The sequence below is a fragment of the Rhinoderma darwinii genome, chromosome 12, assembly GCF_050947455.1.
Source record: "Rhinoderma darwinii isolate aRhiDar2 chromosome 12, aRhiDar2.hap1, whole genome shotgun sequence".
Lineage (NCBI taxonomy): Eukaryota > Metazoa > Chordata > Amphibia > Anura > Rhinodermatidae > Rhinoderma > Rhinoderma darwinii.
Genome location: NC_134698.1, coordinates 39,883,905 through 39,901,808, shown reverse-complemented (window position 1 = coordinate 39,901,808; position 17,904 = coordinate 39,883,905). Strand labels below are relative to the sequence as shown.

The 17,904-nt window shown below is 45.2% G+C and overlaps 1 protein-coding gene across 3 annotated transcripts in view; it reads right to left on the bottom strand.

Moving 5' to 3' along the window:
- The window catches only part of HEATR5A (HEAT repeat containing 5A), a 191,630-nt gene that overhangs the window by 110,431 nt on the left and 63,295 nt on the right, over positions 1–17,904 (bottom strand). The gene's annotated exons all lie outside the window — the stretch shown is intronic.

Sequence of the window (17,904 nt, the reverse complement as noted above, 5' to 3'; positions counted from 1 at the left end):
GGCTTTATTATTAACAAACAAAATACAGTAAAAAAGTTACACATATTTGGTATCGCCGCGTCCGTAACGACCCCAACTATAAACTTATTACATCATTTAACCCGCACGGTGAACGTCGTAAAAAATAAAATAAAAAAATATGCAAAAATTGCTGTTTTCTTTGAATCTAGCCTTAAAAAAAAATGTGATAAAAAGTTATCAAAAAGTCGCATCTACTCCAAAATGGTACCGATAAAAACTACAAGTCGTCCCACATAAAAAAATCCCTCCTACAATTGCATCGGCGAACAAATAAAAACGTTACGGCTCTTCAAATATGGAGACACAAAAACAAATAATTTTCAAAAAATAAAAAAGTGTTGGCGAAATTGCTGTTTCTTTTCTATTCCCCCCCCCCAAAAAGTTAATCAATAAATGTACCCCAAAATGGTGCTATTAAAAATTACAACTTGTCCCGCAAAAAACAAGACCTTATACAGCTATGTCGACGCAAAAATAAAAAGTGTATAGCTCTTTGAATGAGACGATGGAAAAAAGTAAAAAATGGCTTCGTCATTAACGTCTAAAATAGGCTGGTCATTAAGGGGTTAATAAAGGTTTAGTACATTTGGCAGAGCTCTTAGTGGGAAGTATGGCCCATTCTGAGCTCTGCAACAGGGCCCTATGATTCCTGGTGACATATCTTGTTTCTGCTGTGCTGACTGAGATATCAATATCCTTGTATATTGGAGGAAAGCTGTGGTGCATGGCACTATATTATTCCTGAAGCTAGACAGCAATAACAAGTAAAGAAACAGGCAGTGATTTGCAGTGGTTACACTGTGTTATAAACATAGCCAGCACCAGGCAGACTACAAACAGTATCCCAGACTCTGATCAGCTTATAGTTAGTTAGTGTTCATCATCTCACTTTGTATGCTGCATTGAGTGAGTTGCGTGGTAAGCAACCATTCGCTATAATATCAGATACTGTAGAACTGAATGCTATAATGAACAGCAGTCTCCCCTCACTACACTATTCAATACAGGTTGCAGGGTGTGACATGTAGTCCAAAGGTATGTTCACACGCCCTATTTACGGACGTAATTCAGGCATTTTATGCCTGGAATTACGACCCAAAAATACGGCTCAAAAGCGTCGGCAAACATCTGCCCATTGAATTCAATGGGTCTTACGGTGTTCAGTGCAGGCTTTTTTTTTACGCGCCGCTGTCAAAAGACGGCGGCGTCAAAAAAGCGCATGTCACTTCATGGGACGTAATTGGAGCCGTTTTTCATTGACTCCATTGAAAAACAGCTCCAATTACGTCCGTAATGGACGCCGCGAAAAACGCCTGCACATGAAAAACGTCTGAAATTCAGGAGCTGTTTTCGCCTGAAAACAGCTCCATAATTTCAGACGTATTTTACGTTTGCGTGTGAACATACCCCTACTGGTGCAGACTATGTATATATATTTGGGCATTGCAGGTACTGTGCATCTGTATGCAATCATATTTTTCTCTTAATGGACCAGTTCTTAATAACCTGAAGGTGATCCGTTTTCTCTTGTTTATTTTTTTACACCAACAACTGAGCATAATTTGGCAAATTAAAAAAAGTAATTTGTCACCTATTTTTTTATTAGTCAATAAGGCCATGAATAGATTTATAATAAATGTATCTTTTATATTTAATCCACTCATTTTTGTCATTTGTCATTACAATTCAAGAAACCAAACCAAATTGCAAGTCTGAAATCCAATGTACCTGACTCTACTTTCCCATGACAGCAGACGTCAGGGGACTGTTGGGCTGTCCTCATACACATTAGATTCAAAACCAGTCCGGCTGCAAGTAGCAGCCATTTTTTTTAATATGTATAGTCAGCTATAACCTATAATTGTCACAATCTCATATTGTATAGTGTTTTTAAATGTAGATAAGATCCTCATTTGAAACATGAAATTACAGTTCAATTTTGGATTTTGGACACCGGTATTGTGGTAATTGACTATAGCTCATATTTTCCGACCTTCCAAATTGCCTAGCAACAATAGTATGTTAAAAGGTTCAAGCCATTTTAATTTTTTTCAGCTTTTTCCTCCCCACCTTCCAAAAGCCATAACCTTTGTTTTTTACTCCCCGCCTTCCAAAAGCCATAGCCATAAAAGGGGACAAGTTGTACTTTTTCATGGCTCCATTTAATTTACCATATAATTTATTGTAAAACTGAAAAAAAAAAAATAATTTGAAATGGGCAAAAACAGCGTTTGCGCTATTTTTTGGGGGGTTTAATTATTACAACGTTTTTTGTGCAGTAAAAACTGTATGTTCACTTTATTCTATGGGTTGATAAGTTTACGGCTATACCAAATGTATATATTTTTTTATGTTTTACCACTTTTATAAATAAAAAAAATTTTGTTAAAAAAATGTAAAAAATCAATTGAGCATTGTGTGGGCTTATTTTTTGTGGGGCGAGCTGTAGTTTTTATTGGTATCATTTTGGGGTGTAAAACGGACAGGCATCTGCTAGGCCATGCCTCCGGCATGATCTAGCAGGCATTTGCTACAGGCAGACCTGGGGGCCTTTATTAGGCCCCCCGGCTGCCATCGGAGACACAGACACTTGGCGATCTTATCGCCGGGTGTCAGTTGGATGATAGGGAGCTCCCTCCCTCTCTCCAAAACCACTCAGATGCAGTGCACGCTATTCAGCTATTCATATATGAACAGTGACATCAGGGGTTCCCTCTACTAACGGAATCCCCGGCCTGTGCTTTGCCTGGGGATTCCACTCCTAGAGGGAGTCCTAATGGCGCTATCTATGGGACAGTAGCGATATCTACAGAGCGCACTGTGGCATTATCTACAGAACGCACTGTGGCATTATCTACAGAGCGCACTGTGGCATTATCGACAGAGGGCACTGTGGCATTATCTACAGAGGGCACTGTGGCATTATCTAGGAGGGGTGTGGAATTGTCTACAGGGGTGTGGAATTGTCTACAGGGGTGTGGCATTATCTACAGAGGGCACTGTGGCAGTATCAACAGAGGGCACTGTGGAATTATCAACAGAGGGCACTGTGGCAGTTTCTACAGAGGGCACTGTGGCAGTATCTACAGAGGGCACTGTGGCAATATCTACAGGGGGCACTGTGGCAGTATCTACTGGGGGCACAGTGGCAGTATCTACTGGGGGCACTGTGGCAGTATCTACTGGGGGCACTGTGGCAGTATCTACTGGGGGCACTGTGGCAGTATCTACTGGGGGCACTGTGGCTGTATCTACTGGGGGCACTGTGGCCGTAACTACTGGGGGCACTGTGGCAGTATCTACAGGGCGCACTGTGGCAGTATCTACAGGGGGCACTGTGGCAGTATCTACAGGGGGCACTGTGGCAGTATCTACAGGGGGCACTGTGGCAGTATCTACAGGGGGCACTGTGGCAGTATCTACAGGGGGCACTGTGGCAGTATCTACAGAGGGCACTGTGGCAATATCTACAGAGGGCACTGTGGAAATATCTACAGAGGGCACTGTGGCAATATCTACTGAGGGCACTGTGGCAATATCTACTGAGGGCACTGTGGCAGTAACTACTGGGGGCACTGTGGCAGTAACTACTGGGGGCACTGTGGCAGTAACTACTGGGGGCACTGTGGCAGTATCTACTGGGGGCACTGTGGCAGTATCTACTGGGGGCACTGTGACTATCTACTGGGGGCACTGTGGCAGTAACTACTGGGGGCACTGTGGCAGTAACTACTGGGGGCACTGTGGCAGTAACTACTGGGGGCACTGTGGCTGTAACTACTGGGGGCACTGTGGCAGTAACTACTGGGGGCACTGTGGCAGTAACTACTGGGGGCACTGTGGCAGTAACTACTGGGGGCACTGTGGCAGTATCTACTGGGGACACTGTGGCAGTATCTACTGGGGGCACTGTGGCAGTATCTACTGGCGGCACTGTGGCAGTATCTACTGGCGGCACTGTGGCAGTATCTACTGGGGACATTGTGGCAGTATCTACAGGGGTCAATGTGGCAGTATCTACAGGGGCAATGTGGCAGTATCTACAGGGGGCAATGTGGCAGTATCTACAGGGGGCACTGTGGCAGTATCTACAGGGGGCACTGTGGCAGTATCTACAGGGGGCACTGTGACAGTATCTACAGGGGGCACTGTGGCAGTATCTACAGAGGGCACGGTGGCAGTATCTACAGAGGACACTATGGCTATATCTAGAGGGTTCTGTGGCTATGACTACAGAGGGCTCTGTGGCTATATCTACAGAGGGCACTGTGGCAATATCTACAGAGGGCACTGTGGCAGAATCTACAGGGGGCACTGTGGCAGTATCTACAGGGGCACTGTGGCAGTATCTACAGGGGGCACTGTGGCAGTATCTACAGGGGGCACTGTGGCAGTATCTACAGGGGGCACTGTGGCAGTATCTACAGGGGGCACTGTGGCAGTATCTACAGGGGGCACTGTGGCAGTATCTACAGGGGGCACTGTGGCAGTATCTACAGGGGGCACTGTGGCAATATCTACAGGGGGCACTGTGGCAATATCTACAGGGGGCACTGTGGCAGTATCTACAGGGGGCACTGTGGCAGTATCTACAGGGGGCACTGTGGCAGTATCTACAGGGGGCACTGTGGCAGTATCTACAGGGGGCACTGTGGCAGTATCTACAGGGGGCACTGTGGCAGTATCTACAGGGGGCACTGTGGCAGTATCTACAGGGGGCACTGTGGCAGTATCTACAGGGGGCACTGTGGCAGTATCTACAGGGGGCACTGTGGCAGTATCTACAGGGGGCACTGTGGCAGTATCTACAGGGGGCACTGTGGCAGTATCTACAGGGGGCACTGTGGCAGTATCTACAGGGGGCACTGTGGAGGTATCTACAGGGGGCACGGTGGCAGTATCTCCCTATGGCACGGTGGCAGTATCTACAGAGAGCACGGTGGTAGTATCTAGAGAGGGCACGGTGGCAGTATCTACAGAGGACACTATGGCTATATCTAGAGGGCTCTGTGGCTATGACTACAGAGGGCTCTGTGGCTATGACTACAGAGGGCTCTGTGGCTATGACTACAGAGGGCACTGTGGCAATATCTACAGAGGGCACTGTGGCAATATCTACAGAGGGCACTGTGGCAATATCTACAGAGGGCACTGTGGCAATATCTACAGAGGGCACTGTGGCAATATCTACAGAGGGCACTGTTGAAATATCTACAGGGGGCACTGTGGCAGTATCTACAGGGGGCACTGTGGCAGTATCTACAGGGGGCACTGTGGCAGTATCTACAGGGGGCACTGTGGCAGTATCTACAGGGGGCACTGTGGCAGTATCTACAGGGGGCACTGTGGCAGTATCTACAGGGGGCACTGTGGCAGTATCTACAGGGGGCACTGTGGCAGTATCTACAGGGGGCACTGTGGCAGTATCTACAGGGGGCACTGTGGCAGTATCTACAGGGGGCACTGTGGCAGTATCTACAGGGGGCACTGTGGCAGTATCTACAGGGGGCACTGTGGCAGTATCTACAGGGGGCACTGTGGCAGTATCTACAGGGGGCACTGTGGCAGTATCTACAGGGGGCACTGTGCAAGTATCTACAGGGGGCACTGTGGCAGTATCTACAGGGGGCTCTGTGGCAGTATCTACAGGGGGCACTGTGGCAGTATCTACAGAGGGCACTGTGGCAATATCTACAGAGGGCACTGTGGAAATATCTACAGAGGGCACTGTGGCAATATCTACTGAGGGCACTGTGGCAGTAACTACTGGGGGCACTGTGGCAGTAACTACTGGGGGCACTGTGGCAGTAACTACTGGGGGCACTGTGGCAGTAACTACTGGGGGCACTTTGGCAGTATCTACTGGGGGCACTGTGACTATCTACTGGGGGCACTGTGACTATCTACTGGGGGCACTGTGGCAGTAACTACTGGGGGCACTGTGGCAGTAACTACTGGGGGCACTGTGGCAGTAACTACTGGGGGCACTGTGGCAGTATCTACTGGGGGCACTGTGGCAGTATCTACTGGGGGCACTGTGGCAGTATCTACTGGGGGCACTGTGGCAGTATCTACTGGCGGCACTGTGGCAGTATCTACTGGCGGCACTGTGGCAGTATCTACTGGGGACATTGTGGCAGTATCTACAGGGGGCAATGTGGCAGTATCTACAGGGGGCAATGTGGCAGTATCTACAGGGGGCAATGTGGCAGTATCTACAGGGGGCACTGTGGCAGTATCTACAGGGGGCAATGTGGCAGTATCTACAGGGGGCACTGTGGCAGTATCTACAGAGGGCACGGTGGCAGTATCTACAGAGGTCACTATGGCTATATCTAGAGGGTTCTGTGGCTATGACTACAGAGGGCTCTGTGGCTATATCTACAGAGGGCACTGTGGCAATATCTACAGAGGGCACTGTGGCAATATCTACAGAGGGCACTGTGGCAATATCTACAGAGGGCACTGTGGCAATATCTACAGAGGGCACTGTGGCAATATCTACAGAGGGCACTGTGGCAATATCTACAGAGGGCACTGTGGCAATATTTACAGAGGGCACTGTGACAATATCTACAGAGGGCAATGTGGCAATATCTACAGAGTGCCCTGTGGCAATATCTACAGAGGGCACTCTGGATAATTCCACAGTGGCCTCTGTAGATATTGCCACAGTGGGCACTGTGGAATTATATACAGGGGTCCACTATGGAATTCTTTACAGAGGATACTGTGGCATAATCTACAGGGCAGAAAAGGAAAGAAAAACAAGGACCACAAAAGGCGCTGCTAATAAGAGGGAGAAACAAAATGACAGGTGGTCATAGTTTTAATAAAAATATATATAAATAGGTCGACCAGCTTGTCGACCTATTAATATAAATTTTTTATTAAAACTATGACCACCGGTCATTTTGTTTCTCTGTCTTATTAGCAACGCCTTTTGTGGTCCTTGTTTTTCTCGCCTTTTCTGCTTGTATATTGGCAACAACGCTTTTGCGTTTTATGGACCTTTGCAACAGCTTATATGCATTTTCCAGTGTTGTACCTGCCAATACAAACACTCCAAGGTGAGCGCATTTTATGATCTCTCCTGTTCTCTATTAACCCCTTAAGGACTGAGCCTGATTTGGCCTTAAGGACACAGCCTATTTTTTCAAATCTGACATGTGTCACTTTATGTGGTAATAACTCCGGAATGCTTTTACGTATCTAAGCGATTCTGAGATTGTTTTCTCGTGACACATTGGACTTTATGTTCCTGGCAAAATTTGCTTAAAACATTAAGTATTTAATTGTGAGAAACGCCAAAATGTAGCGAAAAATTTCAAAAATTAGCATTTTTCTAAATTTATATGTATCTGCTTGTAAGACAGATAGTAATACCACACAAAATTGTTGCTAATTAACATCACCCATATGTCTACTTTAGATTGGCATCGTTTTTTTGAACATTCTTTTATTTTTCTATGACATCACAAGGCTTAGAACTTTAGCAGCAATTTCTCACATTTTCAAGAAAATTTCAAAAGGCTATTTTTACAGGGGCCAGTTCAGTTGTGAAGTGGATTTTAGGGCCTTATATATTAGAAACCCTCGATAAGTCACCCCATTTTAAAAACTTCACCCCTCAAAGTATTCAAAACAGCATTTAGAAAGTTTCTTAACCCTTTAGATGTTTCACAGGAATTAAGGCAAAGTAGATGTGAAATGTTCAAATTTCTTTTTTTTTTTGCAGAAATTCATTTTTCATCTATTTTTTTTGCAACACAGAAAGTTTTACCAGAGAAACGCAACTCAATATCTATTGCCCAGATTCTGCAGTTTTTAGAAATACCCCACATGTGGCCCTAGTGCACTTATTGACTGAAGCACCGGCCTCAGAAGCAAAGGAGCACCTAGAGGATTTTGGGGCCTCCTTTTTATTAGAAAATATTTTAGGCACCATGTCGGGTCTGAAAGGCTCTTGCGGCGCCAAAACAGTGGAAATCCCCCAAAAGTGATCCCATTTTGGAAACTATACCCCTTGAGGAAAGTATCTAGGGGTATAGTTAGCATTTTGGCCCCGCAGGTTTATTGCAGAAATTATTGGAAGTAGGCCATGAAAATGAAAATCTACATTCATTCAAATAAAATTTAGGTTTAGCTAATTTTTTCTAATTTCCACAAGGACTAAAAGGAGAAAATGCACCACTACTTTTGTAAAGCAATTTCTCCCGAGTAAAACAATACCCCGCATGTGGTCATAAACAGCTGTTTGGACACACGGCGGAGCTTAGAAGGGAAAGAGCGCCATTTGTCTTTTGGAGCTCAAATTTAGCAGGAATGGTTTGCGGACACCACGTCGCATTTGCAAAGCCCCTAAGGGACCAAAACAGTGAAAACACCAAAAAAGTGACTCCATTTAGGAAACTACACCCCTTGAAGAATCCATCTAGGGGTGTAGTGAGCATTTTGAACCCACAGGGGTTTCATAGATTTTATTAGAATTGGGCAGTGAAGATTAAAAAAAAATTTTTTTTTTTTCCAATAAAACGTAGCTTTAGCTCAAAATTTTTCATTTTCTCAACAAATAAAGGTATAAAAGAACCCCAACATTTGTAAAGCAACTTCTCTGGAGTACGGCAATACCCAATTTGTGGTCATAAACGGCTGTTTGGACATACGGCAAGGATCAGAAGAGAAGGAGTGCCATTTGGCTTTTGGAGCACAGATTTTGATGGATTGGTTTCTTGACACCATGTCACTTTTGCAAAGCTCCTAAGGTACCAGTACAGTGGAAACTCCCCAAAAGAGACTCGATTCACGAAACTACACCCCTTGAGGAATTCATCTAGGGGTGTAGTGAGCATTTTGACCCCACAGGTGTTTCACAGATTTTATTAGAATTGGGCAGTGAAAATTAAAAAAATCCTTTTTCTTCAATAAGACGTAGTTTTAGCTGAAAATGTTTCATATTCTCAACAAATAAATGAAAAAAAGCACCCCAACACTTGTAAAGCAACTTCTCCTGTGTACGGCAATACCACATATGTGGTCATAAACTGCTGTTTGGGCACAGAGTAAGGCTCAGAAGGGAAGGAGCGCCATTCGGCTTTTGGAGTACAGAATTTACTGGATTGGTTTCTGGGTGCTATGTCGCATTTGCAAAGTCCCTGTGGGACCAAAAGAGTGGAAACCCCCCAGAAGTGACCCCATTTTGGAAACTACACCCCTCAAGGTATTCACCTACGGGTGTAGTGAGCATATTAACCCCACAGGTTATTGGCAGAAATTGGTGTGCACTCGATGTTGCAGAGTGAAAATGGTTTTTCAATAGATATGCCAATATGTGGGGGCGTGGCTTAGCGGCATATGTGAGCGGACGCAGGAACCGGAGCTCCCGCTGCCGATATCCTGAAACACATCCTGTGGCTAAATTTCTCTAACAAAGACATACCTGTGCAGAGAGGGGAGAAGGAGGAGAACCTGGTGACACTATTCTGTAGAATCTGGAGGCTGTAATGACCCGTTCAAGGAAGTCTAAGGCGGCAGAGGAAGGTGAGCTGGGATTACAAGATGGCGCCGACATGTGCGTGATGGCAGAGAGCAGAGACTTGAGAGGGGCGGCGGCATCCCGACTGGAGCGCTTTGCCAGAAAGACACCCGTGAAGGCAGATGCTGGAGGAGAGATGACAGGAGGAGGGAAAAAGCAGGCAGGCTACTCCGGGTCCAGATATGAACCGCTGCGGGCACAGGTGGATTCAGAGGAGGAGGAGGAGAATGGAGAAGATGTTGCAGGCAGCTCAGGAGGAGGGCTGGATCGAGGCCCGCACAATTCAAATAAGCCTGGGCCTACGTTGGCAGATGTTTTTTCGGCGGTAAGCCTATGTAATGCCACACTAGCTAAACTCACTTGCCAGGTGGGCGGAATAAAGGAGGATATTTCCATAATACGGCACGATCTGCAGAAGGTGTCGGAGCGTACAACAGCGGTGGAAGGTAGAGTCAGTGATGTGGAAGACAGAATGCTGCCCATGAGGAGAGATGTAAATGCGGTAGCTGTGGATGTTACTTATCTGTTATCTAAAACGGATGACCTGGAAAATCGTTTACGTCGCAATAACGTACGGATGGTGGGAATACCCGAAAAAGTGGAAGGGTCCAATCCGGATTCCTATTTCGAAAAATGGTTAATGGAGGTGTTTGGCAAGGAGTCGTTGACACCATTGTTTGCGGTGGAAAGAGCCCATAGAGTACCAACTCGCCCGGGTCCACCTGGACGGCCGCCAAGACCTGTGCTGGTAAAGCTGCTTCATTATAAGGACAGAGATTTAATTCTTCGCCAGGCCCGGGAAAAACAGGATATACGGGTGAATGGTGTGAAAGTGTCATTTTACCCGGATTTTTCTGTAGAGGTCCAGAAAAGAAGGATGCAATTTCTGGATATCAAACGACGACTGAGGGATCTGCGTGTTCAATACTCCATGTTGTACCCGGCGAAACTTCGAGTTGCGGCGCTGGGATCTGTACAATTTTTTGAGAACTCAAAAGATGCGTTAAGATGGCTGGACAGTCACGAGGATCGCCTTCGTCAGAATCGAGAGGAAGCTGCTGCGTGATTATCAGGTGGATGGTTGAAGAGGGGACTCTGCTTATTATGAAAAAGGAGGATGCGCCGCACAGGGGAATAAGGCATTGTTTTTTCTGCATTTTATTTACTGTTCTAATTTGGGGCTGCAGCCTCTATGTTTATAATGCTGAAGGAAAGACAGAGATGTCAGGTTAATTGAAGATGTTGGAGTCACTAAAATGCTATATATCTATGGTAGTAAGGTGGCGGGAGGTTTGTGGTTCTCAGGTTTATACTGTGGGAAAAGATGTGTTTCTGCAGTGTAAGTGGGAAGCTGAACAGTCACATTGGTGGAGTTTTCTTCATCAGCCCGGGCCCTCTTTGGAGGGTAAGTTTCTGGAATGTTGGGCGGGCTAGGGAGGGGGGTGGAGGGAGGAGAATGTTTTGGAGGGAAAGGGAGTTGGAAATGCAGTACGCTCTGATTGGCACTGGATTAAAGGGTAATGGCCTCTGTCAGATAAAAAAAATGGATAGATGGGGGGTAGGGTAAATCTTTTGTCCTGGAATGTGAGAGGTATGGGAGAGGCAACAAAACGGAGAGCTATATTTGACTTTCTGAAAGGGCAGTCTGCTGGAGTGATGGGACTACAGGAAACGCATCTTACCGCTGATACTGTGCAGCAGGCACATAGGGTGTGGATTAGACACAGCTTTCACTCCTATCATTCCACATATTCAAGGGGGGTTAGTCTCCTGGTTCATAGGGATGTACCTTTTTGCTGTTTGGCTTCCTTTAAAGATGGAGAGGGCAGATATGTAGGGGTACATTGTAAGTTGTTTAATTGGGAATGTATAATTGTGGTACTGTATGTGCCTCCCCCATACTCGGTGGTTCCAATAAGAGAAGTGTTGGAAAGGCTGGCTAGTTGGCCGATGGTCCCGACTATACTTATGGGAGACTTCAACAATGTAATGGATATAAGACGTGATAAATTTCCAAAAGGGGGGGGGGGGTAGGTGAGGCTGTTCTGACGCGGTTTGGGAAGTACATGATAGAGGTGGGGTACACGGATATTTGGCGGGCAAAGTGGCCCTCTAATACGCAATATTCTTGTGTGTCATCTACTTATGGATCGTTGTCTAGAATAGATTTGATGTTTAGTAACGGGTTAGGGATTGAGTGTGTGGAAGGGGTGGAATATCTGCCAAGGTCACTGTCTGATCACTCCCCAATGATATTGAAAGTTCGAACTAGTCCGCAGATAGGGGGGCTAAGACTGCATTGGAGGCTAAATCCATTCTGGATACGACTAGTGGGGGAGGAGATAATAACTGCGAGCTTGCAGGAGTACTTTGAGTTTAATAAAGGTACGGTACCTATAGATATCTTATGGGATGCTATGAAGGCGAATATCAGGGGGGTGTATATCCGGGAAATCACGACCATTAAAAATAGATCACGACAGGTGGGAAAACATCTACTGGAAAGGGTGACATTATCCGAGGAGACTCATGTAGCTAATAATACAGCAGAAACGAAGGCCCAGTGGAAGGTAGCCCTAAAATTACTAAAGGAACATCAACTGGAACAGGCAGCTAATAAAAGGTTGTTTTTGCAGCAAAAATATTATGAGGAGGGGGAAATGACGGGCAGACTGTTGGCAAATATGGCTAGGCCTCAGCGGGAGGGTGCGTTCATCCACCAATTGCAGGATAAAGAGGGGACACTGGTTGGAGAAACAGGGGACATACTGGATGTGTTGAAGTCCTTCTATACCGAGCTGTATCGTACGAGGGTAGATTATCCGGAAGATCTATTGACCGACTATCTAGAGGAAATGGAGTGGGTTACCTTAGGGGAGGAGGAGAGAGAGTGGCTGGAAGAGCCAATTACATTGGAGGAATTGCAGGAAGCAGTGAGTTCTATGGCAAATGAAAAGGCTCCAGGCATGGATGGTATACCTACAGAGATGTACAAAACATATGGGGGGGAGCTTCTGCCAGAGTTATTAGAGGTGTTCCAAGATAGTTTTGCCAGGGGACGACTGCCACAGACTATGTATGAAGCGGCAATAGTAGTCATTCCTAAAGAGGGGAAAGATCGAACACAGCCGGATTCTTATAGACCAATATCCCTGCTGTCTGCGGATGTAAAAATTTTGGCAAAGGTTCTGGCTAATAGGCTGACAAGAGTGGTGACTAAGATAGTGGGCCCGGATCAGTCGGGATTTATGCCATCAAGATCTACAGCAGTCAATCTAAGAAGATTATTCTTGAATTTGCAGACAGAGGCTGCAGATACACAGGGTAGAGCAGTGTTGTCCTTAGACGCGGCTAAGGCATTTGATAGTGTGGAGTGGGGGTATCTGTGGGCTGTTTTGGAGCGGTTCGGATTTGGGAATAATTTTATAACATGGGTAAAATTGCTGTATAAGGAACCGGTGGCTAGGATTCGAGCCAATGGGCGGATGTCAGATTCCTTTAGACTAGAGAGGGGGACGCGTCAGGGATGTCCACTTTCCCCGCTATTATTCGCTCTAGCGATCGAACCTCTGGCAAATGTGGTAAGGCAACATCCGGGTATAGAAGGGTTTCGATGTGGGGAGCTGGAGGAACGCATAGCATTATATGCGGATGATATTTTACTATTCCTGGGAGAGATAGTTCGGTCACTGCCGTTGATAATGACCATATTGGAACGGTTTGGCAAATTTTCAGGGCTTCAAATTAATTGGAGTAAGTCGACATTGCTGCCACTCAAACCATTGGAGGTGCCACTGGTGGTGGGGGGAATTGCTGTACCTTGTGTTAAGGAATTTAAATATCTGGGGATTAAGGTCTCGGGGAGGGTGCAGGATTTTGTTGCGCTGAATGTGAAACCATTATTGGACAAACTAAAAGATAAGACCAGAATATGGCTTGGACTACCACTTTCAGCGCTAGGAAGAGCAAACCTGATTAAAATGATTCTGATGCCTCAGGTTCTTTATGTGGTGCATAATGCCCCAGTGTGGTTGCCTAAATACTGGTTCAGGAGAATACATAATCTGTTTAGGGACTTAGTGTGGAAAAGGGGGATCCCCAGGATTAAATTGGAAAAATTACAATTGCCAACGGAAAAGGGAGGATTAGCTATTCCAAATGCGTGGATATATTACTTAGCAGCCCAAGCACAACATTTTAAAGGTTGGAAGAATAGGGAAGAGTGGGACTCTAGTGGGAAACTGGTGCATCATTTGAGTCGGGGAGAGGATATACTAGAGGCAATGGAGTCTCATAAACTGAGGAGGGAGGCGAAAGGGAAACCGACTTTGCTATTGATACATAGGGTCTGGTGGGAATGCAAAAAAATACTGGGCGTTACTGGGTGCTCCAATTATATGCCTCTATGGGATAATCCATACTTATGGGAATTCCATATCTTGGACGGATTTCAGGAGTGGGAACAAGCTGGGGTCAGATATGTATACCAGGTATATGAGGGGGGAAGTCTCAAATTGTTCTCACAGTTACAGGAGGAGTTCGGACTCCCACATCGGATGTTTTATCAATACCTCCAGTTGCGGCATGCGGCGCAGGCCCAGGGTAGATTGGTGGACTTGGGCTGCTCTACTATGGGAGTGATGGAACAGGTGTTGGGAGCAAAAGACACTAAAGGGATTATTTCTGTGATCTATGGTACATTACTTTCCAAATTCCTTGGAGATCCGATGGGGGTGATCAGATGCAAATGGGAAGAGGATGTGGGGAATATAACTGATGATGAGTGGGAGGAGATACTGGAATCGCCCAAAATGCTCTCCATTAATGTAGCACACAGGAGGTCACAACTTTTTCTCATACATAGAGTGTACAGGACGCCTAAAGTGTTAATGCAAATGAGACTCAGACCAACGCAGGAGTGTCCCAGGTGTTCGTTTGAGGGGGCAGACATAAAGCATATGTTCTGGAGTTGTCCGAAGCTGAATGATTACTGGAAGGAGGTTGGAGGTATGGTAGAGAGGGTATTTGGGAGAGTTTTTCCGTTGGAACCTAAGATTTATGTGTTGGGCTGCATGGGGGAGGAGGGAGGAGATGGAGCTGAATTACTGGCCATAAAAAAGGTTTTGTATCATGCTAGGAAACTAATAGCAAAATATTGGTTGAATGCGGATCCCCCGGAGGTGTCTGAGCTAGTGGAATACGTTAATCACACGGTGGCATTGGAACATCGGATATACCTAAAACGTGGGGCAATACACAAATACGATAAGCAATGGGGAAAATGGGAACACAATTATGGCACTACAGGGAGGTAGAATACACCTTAAGGTGGAATGATCAGGAGGCAAGTATGGATATATCAGTAGGAGGCAGGAGAGAGAATGGTTATATGAGTCAGGGAAAGGAAGAGGTACTGCGGGGGGGGGGGTGAGTTGGGATGGAGGGAAGTGGGAGTTATGATACATATAACTGTATATGTTGTACAAAACTGAAAATGTATTGACGGTTGGAACCAAGTTAATGTACATGAGATGTATGATATATGTTGTATTATCAATAAAAACTGGTTTGATTTAAAAAAAAAGATATGCCAATATGTGGCGCCCAACTTGTGCCACTTGGGACACACACCCCAAAAATTGTTAAAAGGGTTCTCCCGGGTATGGCGATGCCATATATGTGGAAGTAAACTGCTGTTTGGGCACACTGTAGGGTTCAGAAGGGAGGTAGCGCCATTTGGCTTTTGGAGCGTGGATTTTGCTTGTAGTAGTTTTGTTTTGAGTCTTACTAGTGTTTCCGTTTATAATGTGGGGCTACATGTAAGGCGGGCGGAGTATATAAGGGGCATAGTCAGGTGGTATAGTGGGGTAAAAAAAAACAATAAAATAATCCATAGATGTGTGTTATGCTGTGAAGCAATCCTTTCTGCACAGGCCGATGTCGCACTGATAAATGGTCTTTACTTATTCCCCTTTTGGTCCACACTCGGCACCTTTGAAGTTTGGGGAATTTTGCTGGGAAAGTGTTGTCCTGGTATAATACGGGCACCATCGCTTCTAGCAGATATGTTTGGGCCCTCCCCTTCCTGGTTCCCTAATTTTAGGGGCCTTGATAATTTGCCACTTGAAACAGAAGAAACGTTCCCCTCGGGCCGGCACAACTGCATATTTTTATTTCCTGGCTTTTTTGGTGCCTTGACTAATTTTATTTTTTCATAGACGTAGTGGTATGAGGGCTGGTTTGTTGTGGGACGAGCTGTAGTTTTTATTGGTACCATTTTGGGGTACATGCAACTTTTTGATCACTTGTTATCCTTTTTTTTTGGGAGGCAAGGTGACCAAAAAACAGCAATTCTGGCATATTTTTTTAGTTTTTTTCATACAGCGTTCACCATGCGTTATAAATGACATGTTAGCTTTATTCTGCGGGTCAGTCTGATTCCGGTAATACCTAATTTATAGCACTTTTTTATGTTTTACAACTTTTTGCACAATAAAATAACTTTTGTAAAGAGAATGGATTTTTCTTTGTCGCCAAGTTGTGAGAGCCATAACGTTTTTAAATTTTTCGACGACGGAGCTGTATGAGGGCTTGTTTTTAGCGAGACGAGGTATAGATTTTATCGGTACCATTTTTAGGTACATGCGACTTTTTGATCACTTTTTATTTCAATTTTTGGAAGACAAAGTGACCAAAACATAGCAATTATGTCAGTATTTTTTAGTTTTTTTTTTACGGCGTTCACTGTGCGGAATAAATAAGATAATATTTTTATAGTTCAGGTCGTTACGGTCGCAGCGATACCAAATATGTATGGCTTTATTATTTTTTTCAATAATAAATGACTTGATAAGGGAAAAAGGGCGATTGTGTTTTGTGTTATTATTTGAAACTTTTATTGTATTTTTTACAACTTTTATTTTTACTTTTTATACACTTTTTTTTTACACTTTTCTTTAGTCCCACTAGGGGACTTGAAGGTTCAACTGTTTGTTTGATGTTCTAATACATTGCACTACCTATGTAGTGCAATGTAATAGAACTGTCAGTTGTTCACTGACAGCAAGCCGATCAGGCTCCGCCTCCGGGCGGGGCCTAATCGGCTAACGTAATTGCAGATAGAAAGCCATTGTTAGGCATCCTGTTGCCATAGTAGCAGTCGCCAGCCTTGCCATCGCATGGCAAGGCTGCCGATTGCATACAAACCACTTTGATGCAGCGATTGCATTGAATCGCTGCATCGAAGGGGTTAATGGCAGGAATCGGAGCTAGCTCCGGTTCCTGCCGATAGATCGGGGTGTCCGCTTTAACATACAGTGGACACCCACTGCTGATGACGCCGGCTCAGCTTCTGAGCCGGAAGCTGAGCCGGCGCCGTCTTGCCGATGGTACCGGAAGCCTCCTGGGCCCCGCCGACGACGGGGCATAGGAGGATTCCGTTACTGGCGGACCGGGAGGTATGTATTACCCCTCCGATCGCCTTTGCAGCCACCGGCAACCCAGCGATCACGTTGCTGGGGTGCCGATGGCTATAAACTCCTCACATGCTGCGATCTCTTTTGAACGCAGCATGTGAGGGGTTAATCGGTCGGATCGGAGGCTAGCTCCGGTCCTGCCCGATACCTCAGGGTGTCAGCTGTAACATACAGCTGTCACCCGGCGGTGATGTCGCTGGCTCAGCTCCTGAGCCAGCTTCATCTCCAAGACGTACAGTTACGTGGAGATGCGCGAAAAGGCCATCTCCCATGACGTAACTGTACGTGAAATGGCGCGAAGGGGTTAATCTCCTGGGTAATTTGCACTATGTGGCGCCGTGATTTGTTTCCGCTCTTTTAGTTTATTATCTACAGAGGGCACTGTGGCATTATCTAAAGAGGGCACAGTGGCACTATCTAAGCAGAGGCTGCCCAATCTTGTCATTCTTGTGGCTGCCAACTGAGCCGACAGACTGCATTTAGCGACAGAAACTGGATTGTTAAAATAAGCAGATGGAGTAAACTGAATTTAAACCTAGCGGTATTATATTATAGTAATGTAGTATTGTTATAGTAATGTAGTATTATTATAGTAATGAAGTATTGTTAAAGTAATGTAGTATTGTTATAGTAATGTAGTATTGCTATAGTAATGAAGTATTGTTATAGTAGTGCAGTATTATTATAGTAATGTAGTATTGCTATAGTAATGAAGTATTGTTATAGTAATGTAGTATTGCTATAGTAATGAAGTATTGTTATAGTAATGTAGTATTATTATAGTAATGTAGTTTAGTTGCAGTAATGTAGTATTGTTATAGTAATGTAGTATTGCTATAGTAATGAAGTATTGTTATAGTAATGTAGTATTGC